The sequence below is a fragment of the Castor canadensis genome, chromosome 7 (genome assembly GCF_047511655.1).
Source record: "Castor canadensis chromosome 7, mCasCan1.hap1v2, whole genome shotgun sequence".
NCBI lineage: Eukaryota > Metazoa > Chordata > Mammalia > Rodentia > Castoridae > Castor > Castor canadensis.
Genome location: NC_133392.1, coordinates 88,762,436 through 88,782,188, shown reverse-complemented (window position 1 = coordinate 88,782,188; position 19,753 = coordinate 88,762,436). Strand labels below are relative to the sequence as shown.

The 19,753-nt window shown below is 36.0% G+C and overlaps 1 protein-coding gene across 6 annotated transcripts in view; it reads left to right on the top strand.

Moving 5' to 3' along the window:
• The window catches only part of LOC109682068 (heparan sulfate 2-O-sulfotransferase 1), a 169,333-nt gene that overhangs the window by 101,994 nt on the left and 47,586 nt on the right, over positions 1 to 19,753 (top strand). The window contains exon 1 of one of the 6 annotated variants that reach the window (XM_074079512.1): positions 10,597 to 10,981. The exons of the other annotated variants lie outside the window; for them this stretch is intronic. The gene's annotated coding sequence lies outside the window, so the exon portion shown is untranslated. Of the gene's footprint in view, positions 1 to 10,596; positions 10,982 to 19,753 lie in introns of those variants that run through there. 6 annotated transcript variants of the gene reach the window in all.

Here is a 19,753-nt window from a genome sequence, read left to right as displayed (position 1 = left end):
CTCCTCAGAAGGTAGCATAGTACCTAGCTCATATCAGGCACTCAGTGTATTGAATAGGATAAATTAGCATGTCTTTTAACATTTTGTCTCTTAAAAACATTAAACTGAGGATGATTGAATCAGTTAAGGTGTTCATTTCTGTTAACTTTTTTTTCCCAAGCAATTAGTTTTTCTGTTCTTATTAGCATATTGTTTTCTGGGTTTTGATTTAAAGGTGTCTTTTGAGTCATGCCCCTGGAGCATGTATATGCGTAATAGATAGCTGATGGAGAGCCACTTGAAGACAGTGGAGAAGGGTAATAGGACAAAGAACAGACATGGTAAATTTTTAATAGTTGAAGCGTTAAGAAGCAATAGATTCTGTATTTCTTCAAAGGACAAAAATAGAATTAATGAATATAGAAGTTACAGGAAGATAAATTTTAGCTTAATATAAAAAGGCTAACTACCAGTTATTAACAATTGAGAGAGCAGTGCCATAAAGGCTTTTGGGAATAGTTGTGCACAATCCCTATCAGTTTAATGAAAGGGGGAAACTTGGTGAAATGGAGAGATTAGTAGTGCTTATCTCTGATGAGTGTGTGGGGTTGAGGACAGGACTGCTCTCAATAAATGTGCCTGTTGCTATTGAAATAGGATTTTTTTTTGGACAGAAGGTTACCAAACTCCATTCTAAATTGATATCTGCTATGTTTTATTTTACCTGTTGTTTTAAGTAAGTACACTTATGTATTATGTCTGTGTTTGGATGTAGTTTTACATTAGAAGGTTAATAAGCAGAATGAGAGCGTGGAGGTTACTGAGTGATAATACCTTGTGAAGCAGTTGCCCCTTCTGGAACTTGAGAAACAAAGAGGAGCAGGGGACTCAGAACTGGAGCTCAATGACCTGAGGACATGGTTCTGACTGATAACACTTTACAGGGAGCACATTTGTCATGCTTTGCAGTCTCCCTCCAGTGTTCCTTGCTGACAGAGCCTAGCTGGAAGCCAGGTGGCAAATGAGAAGTTTCGTTGCACATCTCCAGCCCCAGGATCACAAAGCAGAATAGTTAAGGGTGAATTTGGACTTGCAACATAGTAGTAGCTTGGGAAGTGAACAGACACCTCTGTACAGAATAGCTCTAATATCATAACTACAAATCTTTTTCTCTCTAGAAAGAACTTTTCTTTAAAAAAGTTTTTTTATGTTTCTAATCTCTACTGAAATATGGTCCTGTTTTATACAGCGATAACAGAACAAAATTTGTCCCAATGTTCTCTTCCCTGTTGAAATACAGGGATGTTCTTAGTTTGGACAAAATCAGCTTGACTTTGCAATGATAAATAATCCAAAGAGGTCCGAGTCACATTTTCTGCTTTGAGATTATTATATAAATTCCTTGAAATATAATACAAAATTGTGGTTATGGTATGCTTTACATCTTGGTTTATACATGCCCCAGGTCCCCTCTACTTTAGGCTCTCTCTGTGGAGAATTAAATATGGGCATGCGTTGGTTTTAAGCTGTTTTGTTATTTGGGGTATTTTTTCATAACTCTTCCTGAAAGTTATGTTGCACAGTTTTGCCACACTAGTCTTAATCTTTTCCTTTTGTCACTGATTTGTTCTGTAACATTTATTACTTACTTATTTCCTGTCTAATCAAATCTTAAGTTAACTTTATTGACATTCTATAATCTTACCCATTCTTTTTATCCACTGGCATTTATTTTCTCCTATACTCTTAGGCTCATTGAATCTAAACAGGTCTTTGCCTGATCCTATTAACATGCCATATTCATTACCACTTCAGTGCTTTCACAAATCGTGTTCCTCCAGGAATATCTTGTTCATGGATTGAATTATAACCTCTCCCCCACATTCATATGTTGAAGCCCTACCCCTCAATTTGGTGATATTTGGAAATGAGGAGTCATTGGGAGATACTTATGTTTAGATGAAATTATGAGAGTAGAGTCCTCATGATGAAGGTGAGAGCGTTTATAGGAAAGAGACCGTAGAGCTTTCTCTCTGCCATTTGAGGGCACAACAAGAAGACAGCCATCTACACTGCTAAGAAGGGGACTTTACCAGGAACTGAATTGTCTGGCACCTTTATCTTGGACTTTTTAACCTCTACAACTGTAAGAAATGTCTGTTGTTTAAGCCACCCAGTCTATGCTATTTTATTACAGTAGTCCAACCAGAGTAATAAACCCTGCTGGCTTTTAAGACAGAGAACTGTCTTAAAAGTTTTACCCAATTTTCAAAGGTCAGGTCAGATGCCATTTTCTGTATAAAGTAATCCCAGGTCTTATTTACCTCTACTCCTTCACAAATGTATAGTTTTTATTTTCTGAGCCACACAGTCAAGTACTTAGTTATGTGCTGCCTTGAGTGGTTCCATGTATCCTAGTTAAAATTTGCTATTTTAAGGAATTGCCACCAGTAAGTGTTAGAAAGAATATGTCGGATAAGCTGGGCATGGTGATTCATGCTTGTAATCTCAGCACTCAGGAGGCTGACACAGGAGGATTGTAAATTTGAAGCCAGCCTGGGCCATATAGTGAGTTCAAGGCCTACCTAGGTTATATAACAAGACCATGTCTCAAGAAACCTTTAAAAAAAAAAAAAAGGAATATGTAAGATAGATTTTCCTTTTTATTTGGGATGTGCCACTGATTTATTGTGTGAACTTTGAAAACTCATTTATATTTATTGAGTCATAGTTTCAAATTCTTACCTATATAGTGATGGCAGTAGATCTAATAATTTCTAAAATCTTATTCAACTGCAGATTTTATTATAGTTATTAACTCCCTCCACAGCTCTTTTTAAACTATATTATGAATCTTACCTTCTTTGGCTAATTGATTTAATAAGACAAGGCCAAGGTCATGAATCGGTCCTCATATGGACCATTTTCTTCACTATTCTGAAGTACTAGATTTCATCCTTATCTCTATCTTAGGTAAGTACCATTGGGTCAGAAAGAAAACCAAGAAAAAATCCTTTATTCTTACTGGACAAAACCATTTCCAACCAATAAGGGAAGCATGTATTGTAGTTCAGATCATGAACTTATTCTTAGTGGTCGAAGAGTTCTCCACAAGATAATTTTGTTTTCATTTTTGTGATAGTCTTGAAAATATATGTATAAGCTTGTTTTCAGTTACATAAAAGTACCTGTGCTTATTTGAAAGTGATTTGGAAATTTACTTATACAGTGGTGTGGGCTTTTCTTTTAATATACTTTTACAGTAGATGTGGTTCATGTTGCACAGAAGTTCAGATGGAGAAGAGCGTTGGACAAAGTCATCACACAGGACGCAAGCTAGGCTTCCTGAACTTAAAAGAAGCTGCCCTGTAGATTAAATATAAATTTGGAGCAGCAGTTTTTCTAGTAAAATAAGAGAATACAGTATTAAATTAATGTTTCCTTAAATTATACTGGTGTTATAGGTAGATCGGTATTAAAACATTTATTTTTTTTTCTTTTAACATTGTATAAGAAGTCTTATACCTAGTCTTATACCCAGTTTTGTGTTTTTTATGTAATTAGGAAACAAAATAGTGTAAGTCGACACTGGAGGTTCGCAAAGAATATTTTAAAGCAGGTCATAATAACTTAAGTTTCTCAAGTTAGGATTAGGATTTAACCCTAACCCCAAGTCACTAACATCTTTTACTTACCTAATGCACTAAGCTCCTACCTGTGTCCCTCCTCTGTTTCCTACAGTCATTTACTACACACCATCCAGGTAGTTCTACAAAACACAAATTAGATAATATTTGAAATAAATTTCAGTATTCTGAAAGAAAATATTTTGCTTTAAAATATTTGCCATTGACTGGTCATAGTGGTTTGCTCACAACTATAATCCTAGCTTCTCTGTAGGAGGCAAAAGTAGGAGGATCAGAGACTATATTTCAGAGTATTAGTATAAACCTTTTTTTTTCCTCAGTATGTGGGGGTTGAACTCAGGACCTTGCATTTGCTAGGCAGGCACTCTACCACTTGAGCCAGGCCTCTGTCCCTTTTAATATCAATTTTGTACTCGTTTATATTCCCAGTTTGATGAAAACTTCAATGCAGCAATCATGTAAAATTTAAGCCCTGAGTGAGGGCAAGAACTCTAGCCTCTTAACCGCCTTGGTGCTTGATGTCCTCAGCGCCCTCTTCAGAGTACCTCTCCTTATGAGTGGCTGTCTGCTGAGCCACCAGCATGTTTCTATGTGTGAATGGTCAGTCTGAAGTTTAATCACACTTTTTCTTGGTCTCCTAGAAATGACTCCGATTTTCATTCGCAAATAGCAGTTGAGCAGAATCTTCTGTTATATATTTAACTGTTTTATCCTTTTCCCTTTGTAAATTGACCTTTCTCCTGTGGTGGTAAACATTTTCCACCATATTTTTGAAAGAAGGGAGAGGGGAATATGAACAGAGATGGTAAAAAGGGGGAGTGGAAATGAGGTGGAGGAGAGGAGAAAGGAAGGAAGAAATGTAGTTCATTTTATAGACGGGATCTACCTGGAAGAGTTGACGATGGGAATGTCCCAATCCTAAAGTTGGAGGGGACGGATCTTACATTTGAAGGGTGCATATAATCAGCAAAAGTCTGTTCTATCAGAAACTGTTGTTTTTTGAAGTATGAGTTGGTGATGAGGACGCTAAACTTAAGCAGAGTCAGTAGGAAGTACTGACGATGACAGTGGGGCTTACTCTCTAAGGAACTGGATACGTTTTGTCTGTTTGAAAGCAATGCCTGTGTTCTTAGGGCAAATGAAGTGACTGAAGCTCAGCACGATGCATGCGAGTGGGTGGCTGCACGTGGGAGGCGTGCACTCTCGAAGGAGTTAGCAGTGCCTTCCCGGAGGAGGGATGTAAGCTCACCCTTAACAAAGGAGGACCCTTCCATGGAGCTAACTAGAAGAAACTATGCAAAAGGCAAGCAGACAGCAAAGTGCTCGTTGTTGGCAACTGCCTAGTAAAGCTCAAGTTTCAGAAAACTTCACTAAAAAATGAGACTGCACTGAAACACTTGTCCTAAGCCATTGTGCATTCGGCTCTCAGAAACCGTGCTTAGAAGTAAAAGTTCCTGGACTGAGGGCATGGCTCTAATCTTAGAGCCTAGCAAATGTGAGATTCCAAGTTCAAACCCAGTATTGTACCTCCCTCCACCACCAGGGGGAGGTGGGGGTTGGGCGGGGAGAGCTATGTAATTTGCTTTAAAAGGTCCTGCCTGATAGAAATCCTGTTATCTCAGAAGTCATTTATGAAAGTACGTATGAAAATATTAAAAATATTAGCAAATCACCAGGTGCTGATGGCTCATGCTCATCATGGCTCCATGCTACTTGGGAAACTGAGACCAGGAGGATCCAGGTTCACAATCAGCTCAGACTGGAGGTGTGGCTCAAGTGATAAGAGTACCTGTCTTTTGAGCATGGAGCCCTGAGTGCAAACCCCAGTCCTGTCCCACCCCCCCCCCACCCTGCAAATAGCAAATCAAGTCTAGCACTGTTTTCAAAGAATAAATTAGGACCAAGTACATACTGGAATTCAGGGGTGGTTTAGTATTAGGAATTATGTTTAATGTAACTCAGTACATTAAAAGATTGAAGAAAATGTTATATGAATTACAGCTTTTGCCACACAGCTATAATGTTTTAACAGTTAGGTAAAAATAACCACCTTCTTTTGACAGTGTCATGTAAATTATTCCATCTCTCATTAGAATTTCTGCATGATGTGTTACTATTGTACTATTTTAACATTTGTTACAATTTTTATTTTAATTTGGTTTATATCTTTTAACAACATCACCTAGTAGTGCTGTCAGAAATTGTTAACTCCCAGAAATGAGTAGTATTTACAGAAATTATTAACAGTAGGAAACAAGTTATTTCTGCTAAATGGAGTAAAGACCAAGTCAGAATTTCAGTGAGACATTACAAAACATTTATAAGGCTAGGAAAGCAAAAATCAACATTAAGAATGCAATGTTATATTGATTATAACTTTACATGCTCTCAGACCATATCACCTATACCTCATTTCTTTTTCCTGTGGGAAAATTAGTATCTTTTGACATTTGACTTAGTAAAATGAGACATTCCTCTATATATTCGGGAGTAAAAATACATAAAAAAGAGACATCTAATTCATATGGGACAGGACAAGAAATTGGTGTTAAAGAAAGTGACTAGAGATTTATCCAGATGAAGCTGAAGCTGCAAAAAGTGAAGAAATGTATTCCAGGACATACATAAATGGGTTTAAATGTAATGGTCTTAAAAATAGAATTGAGATAGACTTTACAATATGTACACTACTTTTGTTTTCATGCCCAGAAGAAAAGTATTTCAGTAAAAATGAAAGCAAATTAGTACAGTACAGTTTTTCTTTCAAATGAATAAGAAATAAAACACCCCAGCAGTTATAAGTACTAATTTCAGCTAGTTCCATCTTTGTTTTTGCCATTTTTTTAGGACTTGCTGAAAGAGTTGCATAGATCCTTATTTAACCAACACATTCTTGTCACTGACCAGGATGTGCTGGTTAGCTGGTTATGGTAATCATTAAGTCAAGAGGGGAAGAAGTAAAAGTTTATGTTTGTAGAATCTTTTCAAATGGAAAAAAACAATGCCTTTTGCACTTGATATTGAAATACTGTAGTTATTTTGCTAATATAGCAGTCTCCCTTATATAACGTTTTGCTGTCCTAGGTTTCTGTTACTTGCAGTCAACTTGGTCCAAAAGTATTAAATGGAAAGATTCCAGAAATAAACAATTCATAAGTTTTAAGTTGGCTCTCCTCTGAGTAGCATGACATAGTCTTCTGTAATCCCACTCACATGTGACTCATATACACTGTATGGACCACTTACCCATTTGTCACTCAGAAGGCAGCTCTTTATCACATCTCCTGTCATACTATTGAAGTGAAGTAACCCCTGTTTTACTTAATAATGGGTCCCCGGGTGTAGTAGTAGTTTTTCTGGCTTTGCTCTTAAATGTATTAGTCAATCAGTAGACATTATTCTGCAAATAATTGAATTCATACTAAAAGGATATGAACGGACTGAGAATATCAGGCTCATAAGAAGACTTTGCCTATGTTTGTTTTTTTGTTTGGTTTTGTTTTAAGGCATTTAGGGCTGGCAGAGTGGCTCAAGAGATAAAAGCACCTGTCTAGCAAATGTGAGGCCCTGAGTTCAAACCCCAGTGCCACCAAAAATTTTTTTCAAAAGTTAAATCTAATTTTGAAAAAAACACTTAAAATTTTTTATAAATTTGTAAACTCTTATATTTGAAGATAGATAGTGGTAACAAAAACAGCAATGGGAGCTGGCTTTGTTAGCAACATATGCCTGTAATCCCAGCTACTTGGGAGGTAGAGGGAGGTGGGTCTCAAGTTTAAGGCCTATCCAGGCAAAAGTAGGCAGACTGTCTTAAAAACAAAAACAGAATTGCTGGTTGCATGGGTTCAGTCTCCAGTAGTGCCAAATAAATAAATAAATAAATAATAAAAATGAAACAATATTGGGTGAAAAGCAATCTATCTTGGAAGTATGATATGTCAGGTCTCTTTCCCAACCCTATGTAAAACATCCCTGAATATTAAATGCTGATTTAACTAAAAGTCCATTCTCAACCTTCCGCTAATTTTTAAAACAAATTCAGGGTCATCATTATTTCTTTCTTTGACACATTTAACACTTTGTTTAGTTATTATGATTCATTTATAAATTGTTATAGGAAGTTAACTACCTCAGGGCAAATATTTGTAGATTATTGTAGATTGACAGTGATAGCACTTTACTGTCAGATAATTTCCAAAGTAATTTGGATCTTTTAGCTTTGGTTCTATTTACTACTTACCTACTTTGAGTTCTTATTTTTAATAAAAATACATTTTGCTTTCTTCTTCCTTTTATTGCTTTTTGTTTATTTGTTCTATTTGGAGACAGAGTCTCACTTGTTAGCTTAGACTAACCTTAAACTTAGTATATATCCCAGACTGGCTCAAACTTGCATTCTTCCTGCCTCCGCCTCCCAAATGCTGGGATTACAGTCATGTACCATCCATGCAACTCCCTTTCATTGCTTTTCAAACATCAATTATTTGAAGGCAGGCCCAACAATAGATGTTCTGGCCTAAAAAAAAATATATTATCTATATGAAGAACCTTTGTAATTAAAAGTTTTGAATAGGGTTACTCCCACAGATTTTCTGGATGAACAGCTGGTTTAGTTTGACCCTCTGTACTACTGTCTTTTCTTTAAAAAGTGGACTGGTGGAGTGGCTCAGTGGCTCAAGCCGTAAGAGTGTGCCTCCCTAGCAAGTGTGAGGCCCTGAGTTCAAACCCAGTGCCATGGGGGGAAAAAAAGCTTTATTCCTTTCATCTGAGTTATTTGCAGTTTTGGTCTTTTCCTAATCCATTTCATGTTTTATAATCCTATGTTCTAATCATAACATTGAAAAATAATAAATACTGTCATTTAAATGCTGTAATAAACCATAAGAGCTGATTATATATATTTATGACTTATCATGGCTATTTTCAGGGTATGCATGAGTAGAATAATAAAATGGATCCCTGTATATTTATCACCAAGCTATAGCAATTATCAATTCATATCTAACCCTGTTTCTTCTTTTGGGTGGCACTGGGATTTGAACTCTGAGCTTCACACTTGGTAGGCAGGTGCTCTTACAACTTGAGCCATTCTACCAGCCCCCCCGATAATTTATCTATACTTTATCCCACTGCAGCATATCCCAGACAGTAATACCATTTTATTCATAAACATTCCTCAAGGGAAGTGAAACATAGTGACCTAGAATGGATGAAGTCCAAGAACCTGGTTGAATGGTCACACCTGTTAGGTAATGGAGAAAGAACAGGAAAAGAAACTTGTGTTGGAGTGCAGCCTGTGTCACATAATAACTGTTGCTAAGATTCTGTGAGTATCTCATAGCAGCTCCACAGAAGGTTCTGAAATCATCTTCTCTGATTAATGCACATTTTTATTTAAAATGTTATTTTACCTTTCATGGTACTTTCACTTGCAGTGGGTTTATAATTCCTGTACTGAATAATAGTATACTACTACAGTGAGCAGTGTTGAATTTAATAATGAAAGGCAGAAATGGAAAAAAATTAAGTGGACAGGGTGGTACATGCTCAGCCTGGGCAGCATAGAGAGGTATAGGCCAGCGTGGGCTGCATACATAGTAGGACCCTGCCTCAAAACAGAAGAAAAAAGCAAGTTTTTAAAAAAAGGAATGGGAAAAAAATTACAGTTTGTGGTTTATCAGATGTGACACAGTGGTTGAACAGATTGTGTTACTTATCTAATAGTATTTACAAATAGGCAGAGATTATTAATTTTCTTACATAAAGAGGTAGTAGTCCTTAATCTTAGATAAATCTAAAAAATGAGTAGGCCAGCTATCACTTAATTAAAACAAAAATGAAATTAGTGTTAAATGGTTTTGAGGTACCAGTGAGGAAGTTTTCAAAATTATTCCATGACAGATGAAAGTATGAACTCTTAAATTGCGAATAATAATATTACAAGAGAATAACAAATATAATGAGCCTGCCTTATTCATGGATTTATTACATGTGGTTTTGACCAAGTATGGTCAAAAACATTAACAAATTTTAAAAATCAAAAAATTTCAAAAACAAATTGTAAATTCCTACTCATGCATTACAAGCTCATTTGACCCAAAGAAGCTCTGTCAGTCTATTATTGTCATTTGTGTCTCACTCATTGTGTGATCTGTTGAATGTTTCACTGTCCTTCATTTTGTGTAAATATGTGCTTTGCCAAAAAGCAAGATAACATTATGGCAATCCTTCAAGCCAAAAAAAGGGCATACCACTATGCTTAATTTAAGTAAAAAAGTGAAAATTTTAGATTTGTTGAATAGTGACATGTCTTTAGCAGAAGCTCAGTGGTGTTTGGGGGAAATTTTCAAGTATTTGAGATAAAGAATATAAAATAAGATCTAGTTTTGGCTGACAGTATTAATGTGTACAACAGTAATTTTTGTGACAGTAATGTAGCCTATTCCATGTGATTATGAGTACTCAGACTTGCCGTTCAAACAGTAAATTTGAGTCATTTAGAGTAGCAAACTATGCATTCTGACCATTCATGGTTTTTCCTCAGTGTTGGTGTTGGAATCATATACCTGTGGATACCAAGGGTCTACTGTATGCAGCATATACTTGGAGAATTGTTATTGCAGAGCACTTGATTTTTTTTTTTCTCTTCAGTTTTTGTGGTCTAAGGCCACCAGAATAACTATTATAAATGGTTCTTCCAGATTCCGAAAGGGAGAAAAGTTAACAATGAATTGATAATTTTGTTGTTCAAGCTATAGAGATGCTTTGCGTTACATGATTTTCAATTATACAGTGTAATTCTTGTATTATAAGTGTGCCGATAAGTGTGGCCATTCAGAGAGCTACATTTTCAAAAATAATAATATAGTATGTCAGCCTGTTGGAATGAGTCTCTAGAATGACATTTTGAAGTAATCTTTAAGTTTTCAAAAACTCTTCAACTGTATTAGCTGAGAAACTTAGAGTATCGATGAATATATACACTAAGCTTTTCCTTCTAAAAGACTATTAAATTGGATTAAAGAGTAAAAAGGATCAGTAATCTCTAAAGTTGTAGAGCTAAACATACTGTTGTGTTAGGCTGATGTCTACATCCTAATTCCCAGAACCTGTGAATATGTTACTTTAGATGGCAAACAGGACTTTCCAGCTGTGATTACCTTAAGGATCTGGAGATGGGGAGTGTATCCTGACTTGTCTGGGTGATCTTTGTGTAATGCCAAGACTCATAAAACAGGCAGGAGAGTCAGAGTCCAGTGACAGAAGCAGGGGTTGTGTCAGTGTGAGACAGATCTGAAGATGTTGTGGTGCCTGCTCTAAAGGAAGAGGAAGTAGCCATCAGCCAAAGAATGCAGGTAGTCCCTAAAAGCTGGAAACAGCATCTAGGGAGTGGATTTTGTTCTAAAGCCCCAGAAGAAACAATCTTGTCAGCATGTTGATTTTGGAACTTCTTACCTTTAGAATTATAAGATAATAAATTTGTGTTTTTATGAGCCACTAATATCTTGGTAATTTGTTACAGCAGCAATAGAAAAATTATAGTATTTATATACCATATGAATTACTTCCTTATTCCTTTAAAACAGAAATTCCTTTTTAAAGGAATAAGGAAGCTTTATGCTTTAATAGGAAAGATCTTGACAGTATATTTAAGTTTAAAAAGTAAAGGCAAGATGAAGAAATATATATGTTATCCCAATGTTTGTGTCCTAAAAGAGCTAAGTAGTTATTTCTTTTAGCTTGTATATATATAAATGATCTCTGAACTGATAACTGACAATTCCTTCTTGAATTGTAGAGGATGAGAATTGGGCAGATGGGTTCCAGACAAGAAAGGAACTTTGTTACATACCTTTCTAAAAATAATTCTTCAGAATCTCGGCACTAAGGAAGCTGAGGCAAGAGGCTGGAGCCTGTAATCCCAGCCACTCAGGAGGTAGAGATTGTGAGGAATTTGTTTCAAGGCCAGCCATGGCAAAAAGTCAAGGAGATTCCCCCAACTCAACAAACAAGCCAGACATGGTAGTGCACATCTGTAAATTCCAACTGTGTGGTATAGGCATAGGTAAGAGGATCACGGTCTGAGGCTGCCCAGACAAAAAGCGAGAGACCCCATGTGAAAAACAACCTAAAGCAAAAAAGGCCTGGAGGTGTGGCTCAGGGAGTAGCCCTGAATTCAAATCCCAGTACCACCCTGGGCTGAGGGTGTATTTCAGAGAAAGAGTGCTTGTCTGGCATGCATGAGGCCCTATGTTGCAATGCTGGAGAGCATTGCAAACAAAGTAAAATTATACACTGTGTAAGTGGTTCTGAGTATGCCTTTAGCTTGATCCATTTTTTGAGACCACATAAAATTGTTTAAAGTAGGTTATGCTTCAACTGATTGAATAAGAAACAATTTTGGAGGGTAGTAGAAGGGTTTGAACTCAAGGCCTCAAGCTTGCTATGCAGGCACTCTCCCACTTGAGCTATATTTTTGTTTTGTTTTTACTTTACTTATTTTTCATGTAGGATCTTGTGTTTTTGCCTGAGGCTGGTCTCAGACCATGATCCATCTACCTTCTCTTCCACATAGCTGGGATCACAGGTTCATACCACCACACATGGCTTTTTGGTTGACAAAGGATCTCACTAACTTTTTCCTGGGCTAGTTTTGAGCCTCTATCTAACCAATCTCTTCCTCCCAGAGTAGCTGTGATAACAGACATAAGCCACTGCACCCAGCCCAGTAAGTTTCTTATTCTGAATTCATTGTAAAGCAAAAAGACTATTTGAATTTATCTTTTTCCTATCCTGAAGGACCAACTGGTAGATATTTGTTATTTATTGTTTAGTACATTCTAATGTGGTCAGAAAGAAACTGAAGGCTATATTATTTCAGACCTATTCTACATTCTATATGCTTAGTCCACACCCTGCTACAAGTGTGGCTATTTAAAATTGAAATGACATATTTTATTGTTGAAAAACTAGATGTGTATGTCTTTGTGTGCATAAGAAATGGTTCTAAACTATGACTCTACTAAATTCTTCAAGTCTGTTTCTATATATCAGTCACAAAATGCACATGTAGTAATACACTATAGATTACTGAGTTCATTTCACTCAACTTTATTCTCTGTTCATAATGGAATTGGTTTCTAGTTTTTTTAAATGTCTGTCTGATTTTGGTACCAGAGTAATGCTGGCTTCAGAGAATTAGATGAGAAGTGTTCTTTCTTCAGTTTTCTTAAAGAGATAGTTTGGAATTAGAATTTTTCATAAATGTTTGGTAGAATTTTCTAATAAAGCCATTTGAACCTATGGTTTTATTTGTGGGAGGGTTTTGTTTTTGGTTGCTTTTATTTTTCTGTGGGATTAAATTATTTATGTAGTAGTTTAAGTTTATTCTCTTTGGCTATCTGTTCTTGTGATCTTTCTTAGGTTTTGCTTTTTGGGGAATCTGTTCATTTTATTTAAGTTACCAAATTTGTTGGCATTCAGTTATTTTGTAGTATTCTCTGTAGTTTCTCTCCTTCCTCATTTCTGATATTGATAATTTGTCTTTGTTTCTTTCCTTAGACTGGCTAGAAGTTTATTAGTTTTTTTTTTTTCCAGAAAGAACCAGATTTGATTTTACTTATTTTTCTGATTTTACTGTATTTGTTCTGTTTCCTTGATTCCTGCTTTTCTTTGTTCGTTTTCTAGTATCTTAGGGCGAAGAATAGGTCATTTAGATTACACTGGACCTCTTATCTAATATGGTCATCTAGTGGTGTAAGTTTCCCTTTAAATTTTACTTTAGTTACAGCTCTCATTTTTCATATGTTTCAGTTTTATTAGGTTCAGAATACTTTTCTAATTTCATTTTTGCTTTTTTCTTTGTCTCCTGAGTTACTTTTCCAAGTATTTTGTCCAACTATTTGTGATTTCAATTGTCTTTTCTGTAGATTTTTAATTTTATTCGGTTGTAGTCACAGAGCATACACTGTATGGTTTGAATCCTTTTAAGTTTATTGAACCTCGTTTCATGACTCAGAGAGTGGTCTGTCTTTTTAAATGTTCTGTGTGTGCTTGAAAAGAATGAGTATCAGTATCCTGGTTAGAATATTCTGTAAATGCCAGTTAGTTGATAGTATTATCCAAGTGTTTTATATGGATTTTCTATCGATTTTTATCAATTATTAAGGAAATAATGCTGAAATCTCTAATTATACTTAAAGGCTTATCTAGTTTTTCCTGTGAGTTTTTCATTCCTTTTGGGATTCTCTTTAAAAGGTACACAAGTGTTTAGGATTGTGTCCTTTTGGTAAACTGACCCCTTTATCATTATAAAATCATCTTTTCCCTCTTGTCAGAATCATTTGCTCTGATATCCATTTTATTATTAACATGGCCTTTCTGACTTTCTTTTGATTTGTGATATCATAATATATCTTTTTCCATCGTTTTTAACTCGTGTTTCTTTCATTTAAAGTAGTTTTCTTGTAGGCAGTATATAGTGGAGTCTTTTTTGTTTGATCTGACAGTCTCTTTTCATTGGATTATTTGGACCTTTTAATGTACAAATTTCACATTTCATAATTATAAATAAGGATATAATAGTGTGAGTAACTTCTTGGTTTCCATCAAATAATCTCATTCCTAAAATTTAATTCTCTCTAAAACTACCTTGCTTTATTTAGACTTACTATTTCTAGGTTATCTTAGACCACCAAAAATAAAACGTTTAGAAGTGGGACTACATTAAAAATAAAATTACTTCCAAAGATGAAAAATCCTGCTACAGAGAATTATTCCTTAATACATTAAGTATAAAAGGTGAAATTGAGAGTGATATCGAGAAAGTCACAAACTAGAGTCATCAAAAATGTATTAACCAGATTCCACTGATGATCTACTTTGCTTTATAATGGCTCCTACTTGGCACAGATTTTACGTCACTTATGTATCACCTCAGAGATTTTAAAACATAGATTCCTATTACCTTCCCAGCCCTATGAACTCTGTTATACCCTGGAATCTTATCTGAAGATAATTCTCCATATTGTTCTGGGGGCACAGTTCAAGTGGTAGAGCACCTGCTTAGCAAGCGTGAGGCCCTGAGTTCAAACCCCAGTACTACAGGGAGAAGAGGAGACCTCTTAAGATTTTTAGATTTTCTCTGGGCTTGGAAAGTTCTGTCCTTGGGTGTCTACCACTTAAATCTATGTGGGAGGCACAGTCTTGGCACCATTAGAGGAATAAGCCCTGAAGACTAAATGTGACAAACTACCCTAGTGTATCCTACCTTCCAGAAACAGTATGTCATGTATGGAGCTTTAGTTTTACTGTTGCTATGTATAACATTGCTAGATTAGTAGAGATCAAATTGTTTTAAACCCTCTCTTACTTTTTTTAAATTAACTGTTCTTGGATTGCTCTATGAAGAACTCTTAACTCCTGTGTATACAGTTTAATTTAATTTTGCAACACCATATTGTTTTCGTTAAGCAAATTTGAGTGTTGTGTGTAATGGTCATTACCTTTGTTTTAGAGGTAGGTTTCTAAGTAGTTGTGCCCCACTGACACCAAAGTCGTGTTAATTCTGTGTGATTTTTCTGTTTCCACAATTTGGTTGGTTCCAATGTGGAATTAAAATGCATTTAAATTTATTTTGCCCAATTCAAGTAGACTAATGAATTTACGTAAACAGTTATGAGTAGTTGTTACTCTGCCTCATTTCCTATCAATTTCATCAACCCATATGTTTTCACAATGCTTATAGTTTTAGTTTGAGCATAGGGAAATTTTTGCAGGAATCTCAGGCTGAGATACAAGACACTGAAGCAGCTTAGCAGGTAGTAATGTTTTATTGTGCCGACACAGACCCAGCGGACTCGTGTCCAAAGCCTAAGCCCCGAGAACAAAGAGATCTCACCTTCTATACCCTTGCAAGCAGGTTATAGAAGCAGAAAGCAAAGCTCAACACACATGTGGTTGCATGTGACTTTATTGAATATTTCATTTCCCCACTGTTATGTGACCTTCATGTTTCAGTTTTTTAAACTTTATCTCTCTACTTTGCCATCCCTTCCTCCTGCCTCATTATCAGAACACAGCCTGTCTGTTTCTTTTATGGCCCTCCTCCCTGCTGCAAAATAAGCCAAAAAACATTAATGGATTTGAAAGTTAATCTAGCATATGTACAGATTTTGTAGTACCATAATTTAAAGTAAATATTTAAATATCATTAATAGTATTGTATGGTAAATGTTTAGTTATCTGCAAGATAGAGACTATGCTACTTGAGAATTTTATCCATATGATATTTGAATTACCAGTGTTTCATATAATTAAGGTACAATAAAACATACAAGACCCAAATGATGAGTTATTGGTCTTTTTTGACTTATGTGGCTATCTAGAATTTTCATGTATCTAAGTCATTGCTGAGAATACCAATTATCATTGCATTGTGGGTATGTGGAAGTGTCAACTAGTAAAGAATATAATCCAGGCATGCTGGAACATGCCCATAATCTCACCCTCAGGGGTCTGAGACAAGAGAACTGTGAGTTCCAGCCCAGCCTGGGATATCTAGCAAGTTCCAGGCCACCCTGTCTCAGAACACCAAAATAAATAAATAATGAAAAATTAATAAAAAGTGCAGTTATCAAGATGATGGGTAATGGCTTGGACTTATTTGCTTTTTTTTTACACAGGACAAACTTCAAAGGAAGAGATTTTTGAAAATTGATGTTTAAAAATGAACTTAGAAGCTTAAAACCTGTAACAATTTTTAAATATCCACTAAAGTCACGCATCCAACTAAACAGTTCCTCAGAAGATATAAAGTTATATATAAAATAAATTTTAAAAACTCACTTTTCAGTCTTAAGAATGAATAATGTGCAGGTTGCTTGAACTTGTTTTAAAAATAGTTTAGTAAATGGGACTAGAAACTGTAGTCGAATCAAAATTTCTTTGCATGTAGGAAAATGTTGCAAAATTAGTATCTTTACAGAATTCTTGAATTAATGGTAACACCCCCAAAATTATATTTTAGTCTAAAAGGGGAGAGGGGAGTGGAAGTCATTCAAAATGAATAAATGAACCATTTTCAAAGGGTTTTGTGACAGTTTATCATTAAGAACAATTTAAACATTTCACTGTGCTTCTACAGTGATGCTTGTATCATCATTTAAGAGGGACTGTGAAGCCTTAGGAGACTTAATGGTTGGCGGGGAGCAGTGGAGTAAGATGGAACATCCACCCAGCCCAGCAAAGCCAGTGTTGCTGTGTGACTTAGGGGTAATAAATGTCATGTCCAGAATACTCTCACAACTAGTTTATGCCATTAAGTTGAACAGCCTTGTTTTTTGCTCATCTAAGCTACATCTAAAATTATCAGAAATTCCAAGCTAATGGGGCTGCCAGGTACATAGAAACAAGAATGCTCTGCATCTGTCTTCTTAACAACCCAATAGAAACTTGATTCTCATTGTTCCTGGATCATCTTATCAGCCTCACCTGTGAACTTGATAAGCAAATTCTTAGCCCCTGAACTAGTAACTAGAGAAGGTGGGAACACAGGAGTCTGTATGCAAGTGATTCTGATGTACTTCTCAATAAAGAAGTTCTATGTACTGTAGAGTATGGTTCATCTCGAATTCCAGTGTAATAACAGCAAGTTTTCAGAATTGCTAATTCTGATTTTCCAACAGCTGCTGCATTAGGTTTTAGATAATGATCTGCAGTCCCAGCTGGAGTTGAGTCCTAGTTACTGTTTATTCTTTTTACTTACTAGTAAATGGAACACCAGGTGCAGTTGTTGAAATGTGAAAATAATTCATCTTTGGCGACAGTGCTGGCATTTCTTTCTTGATTTTGAAACTTTTAATCTTGGTATGGTATTTGCTTCAACAATCAAAGTATATATCTATATAAGCCTCTCTATATATATACATATATATATATTTTTGGGGTGATGTTACTGGGGTTTGAACTCAGGGCCTCTGCTTGCTAGGCAGGTGCTGTACACTTGAGCCACGCCCCCAGCCCAGCCCTTTATCTTTTTTTTTTTTGAGATACGGTCTTGCTGCTTCTTGCATAACTGGGATGTCAGATGCACACCACCACACCCCGCTTTTTATTGGTTGAGATGGGGTTTCCATGAACTTTTTGCCCCAACTGGCCTCAAACTGGGATCCTCCCAATATCTTCCAAGTAGCTAGGATTATAGACATTAGCCACCATGCCTGGCCTATGCATATCTTTTATTGACAGCTTGGACTTCTAAAAACTGAGGAAATTTCTGAAGCTTCCTATGAGTTTAATATCAAAGTTAATTTTTAGCTGGATTATAAAGCTTATACTTAATTGAATCCCTACCATTGAGTTTTTTCACTGGTGTTTATATTTTAAGAAACAATTTTATGTGTCTTCCCAGAATAATTTACTTTCTATTTTTCTCATATATTGTGCATTAGCATATGTTTATTTTTACTGTGGAAAAAAATGCCAGCTGAGATTTACTTTAGTTAAACACATTCTGTAATTGTAAGGTCCTAAGACTCAGATGTGTGCTTTGTGAGTTACAAAACCCATCAAGCCTGCAAAAAACATTCCAAAGGCAAAAAAGGAAGCATACATGTTTTACAGCTGCTTTACCTGCTATCATATGCTAAATACAGATATTTAATAGTAGCAACTTGATCAGAAGCATTTAAAGTGTTTATTCATAGATAAACACGTGATCAGCATTGGAGGTTTGCTTTTGGTTGTATTACACATATGTTACAGGTAGGGTTGGCAGGACTGATCTTTTGACCAAAAGCTGGTGGTCTCAAAATCCTGCTTTGAAGCTCTTTTTTTTTTAACTCTATACCTTCCTGAATTCATTCACTTCTTTGACACCAGCTGATGTCTTTGTGTTATGACTTCTAAATTTGTTCCTATTTTTTTGGTCATCACTGTGGTTAGAACTCAGGGTCTCTCACTTGCTAGGGAGGCACTTTATCACTTGAGTTATGCCCCTATCCCTGTGACTCTTAAATTTCTATCTTCAGTTCACAGCTTTCTACTGAGTTGTATGTTTTCAGCAATCTACATGTTACCATATGATGTTCTGTAGGTACCAAAAACTCAGTTTGTGTAAAACCCATAATCCAGTTTTCCCTCCCACTTACCCTGTGAATGTGTATGTTAGCATTAGTAATCTGTTTCTCATTTGGTCTCGAGCCCAGATCTTTACACAGGGTCTTATTTTCCATTAAAATTCTTTCTAAGCCAGGTGCTGGTGGCTCATGCCTATAATCCTAGCTACTTGGGAGGCTGAGATCAGGAGGATTGAGGTTCTAGCTTGGCTGTACCAAATAGTTCATGAGAACCACATCTCCAAAAATAACCAGAGCAAATGGACTAGAGGTATGTTTTAAGCAGTACAAAGCCCGGAGTTCAAACTCCAGTCTCATCCAAAAAAAAAAACCCTTTCTAATGTTTCTGGAAATCTCCCAGAGATGTCTCATATATGCTATTTTTTTAAAAGTGTAAAGTGGGAGTGTTTATTGAGATAGAAAAGTGGAAGAATAGAGTCTCCCAGAGTTGGAGGGGTTCCCAAGAGAGGGTGCCTGAGAAGTGGTGTAGTCTGAAGTTTTTATCCATTTTCTCTAGGGTGTTGCTAATTAGGTGTGATCTTCTGTTTTTAAGAAAGAAAATGCATCTGCTTGGTCACCTGGTTGTCCACAGGGCAACCTTTCTCTTCCCTCTTCTCCCTTCCACTCCAAGTTCTGTCTCTCTTCTTTTCTCACTTAAGCCTCTGTGCCATTAACCTGTCTTCTTCCAGTCCCTATACTGCTTCCCAGTTACAGTTGCCTTCCTTCAGGTCTTGATTCTCACTATGTCTTTAGGCCAGTGATACTCACCTTGAAGAGGTATCATTCTATAAAGTGATTCCTTATGGAATCTTGCTTTGTGGAAGTACTAAATAAGCTGTTACATAAAACTATTAAAAGGGCTATTGGTTTTAAGTTGTTTTTAAAGTGCAGTCCATGCTCTCCTAGGTGTCTTCCATGCTTTTTCAGAGGATTCACAAAGTAGTTCACAACTATTTTCATAATAATTCAGAAGTGTTAATTGACTCTTTCACTAATGTTTGTGCTTATGGT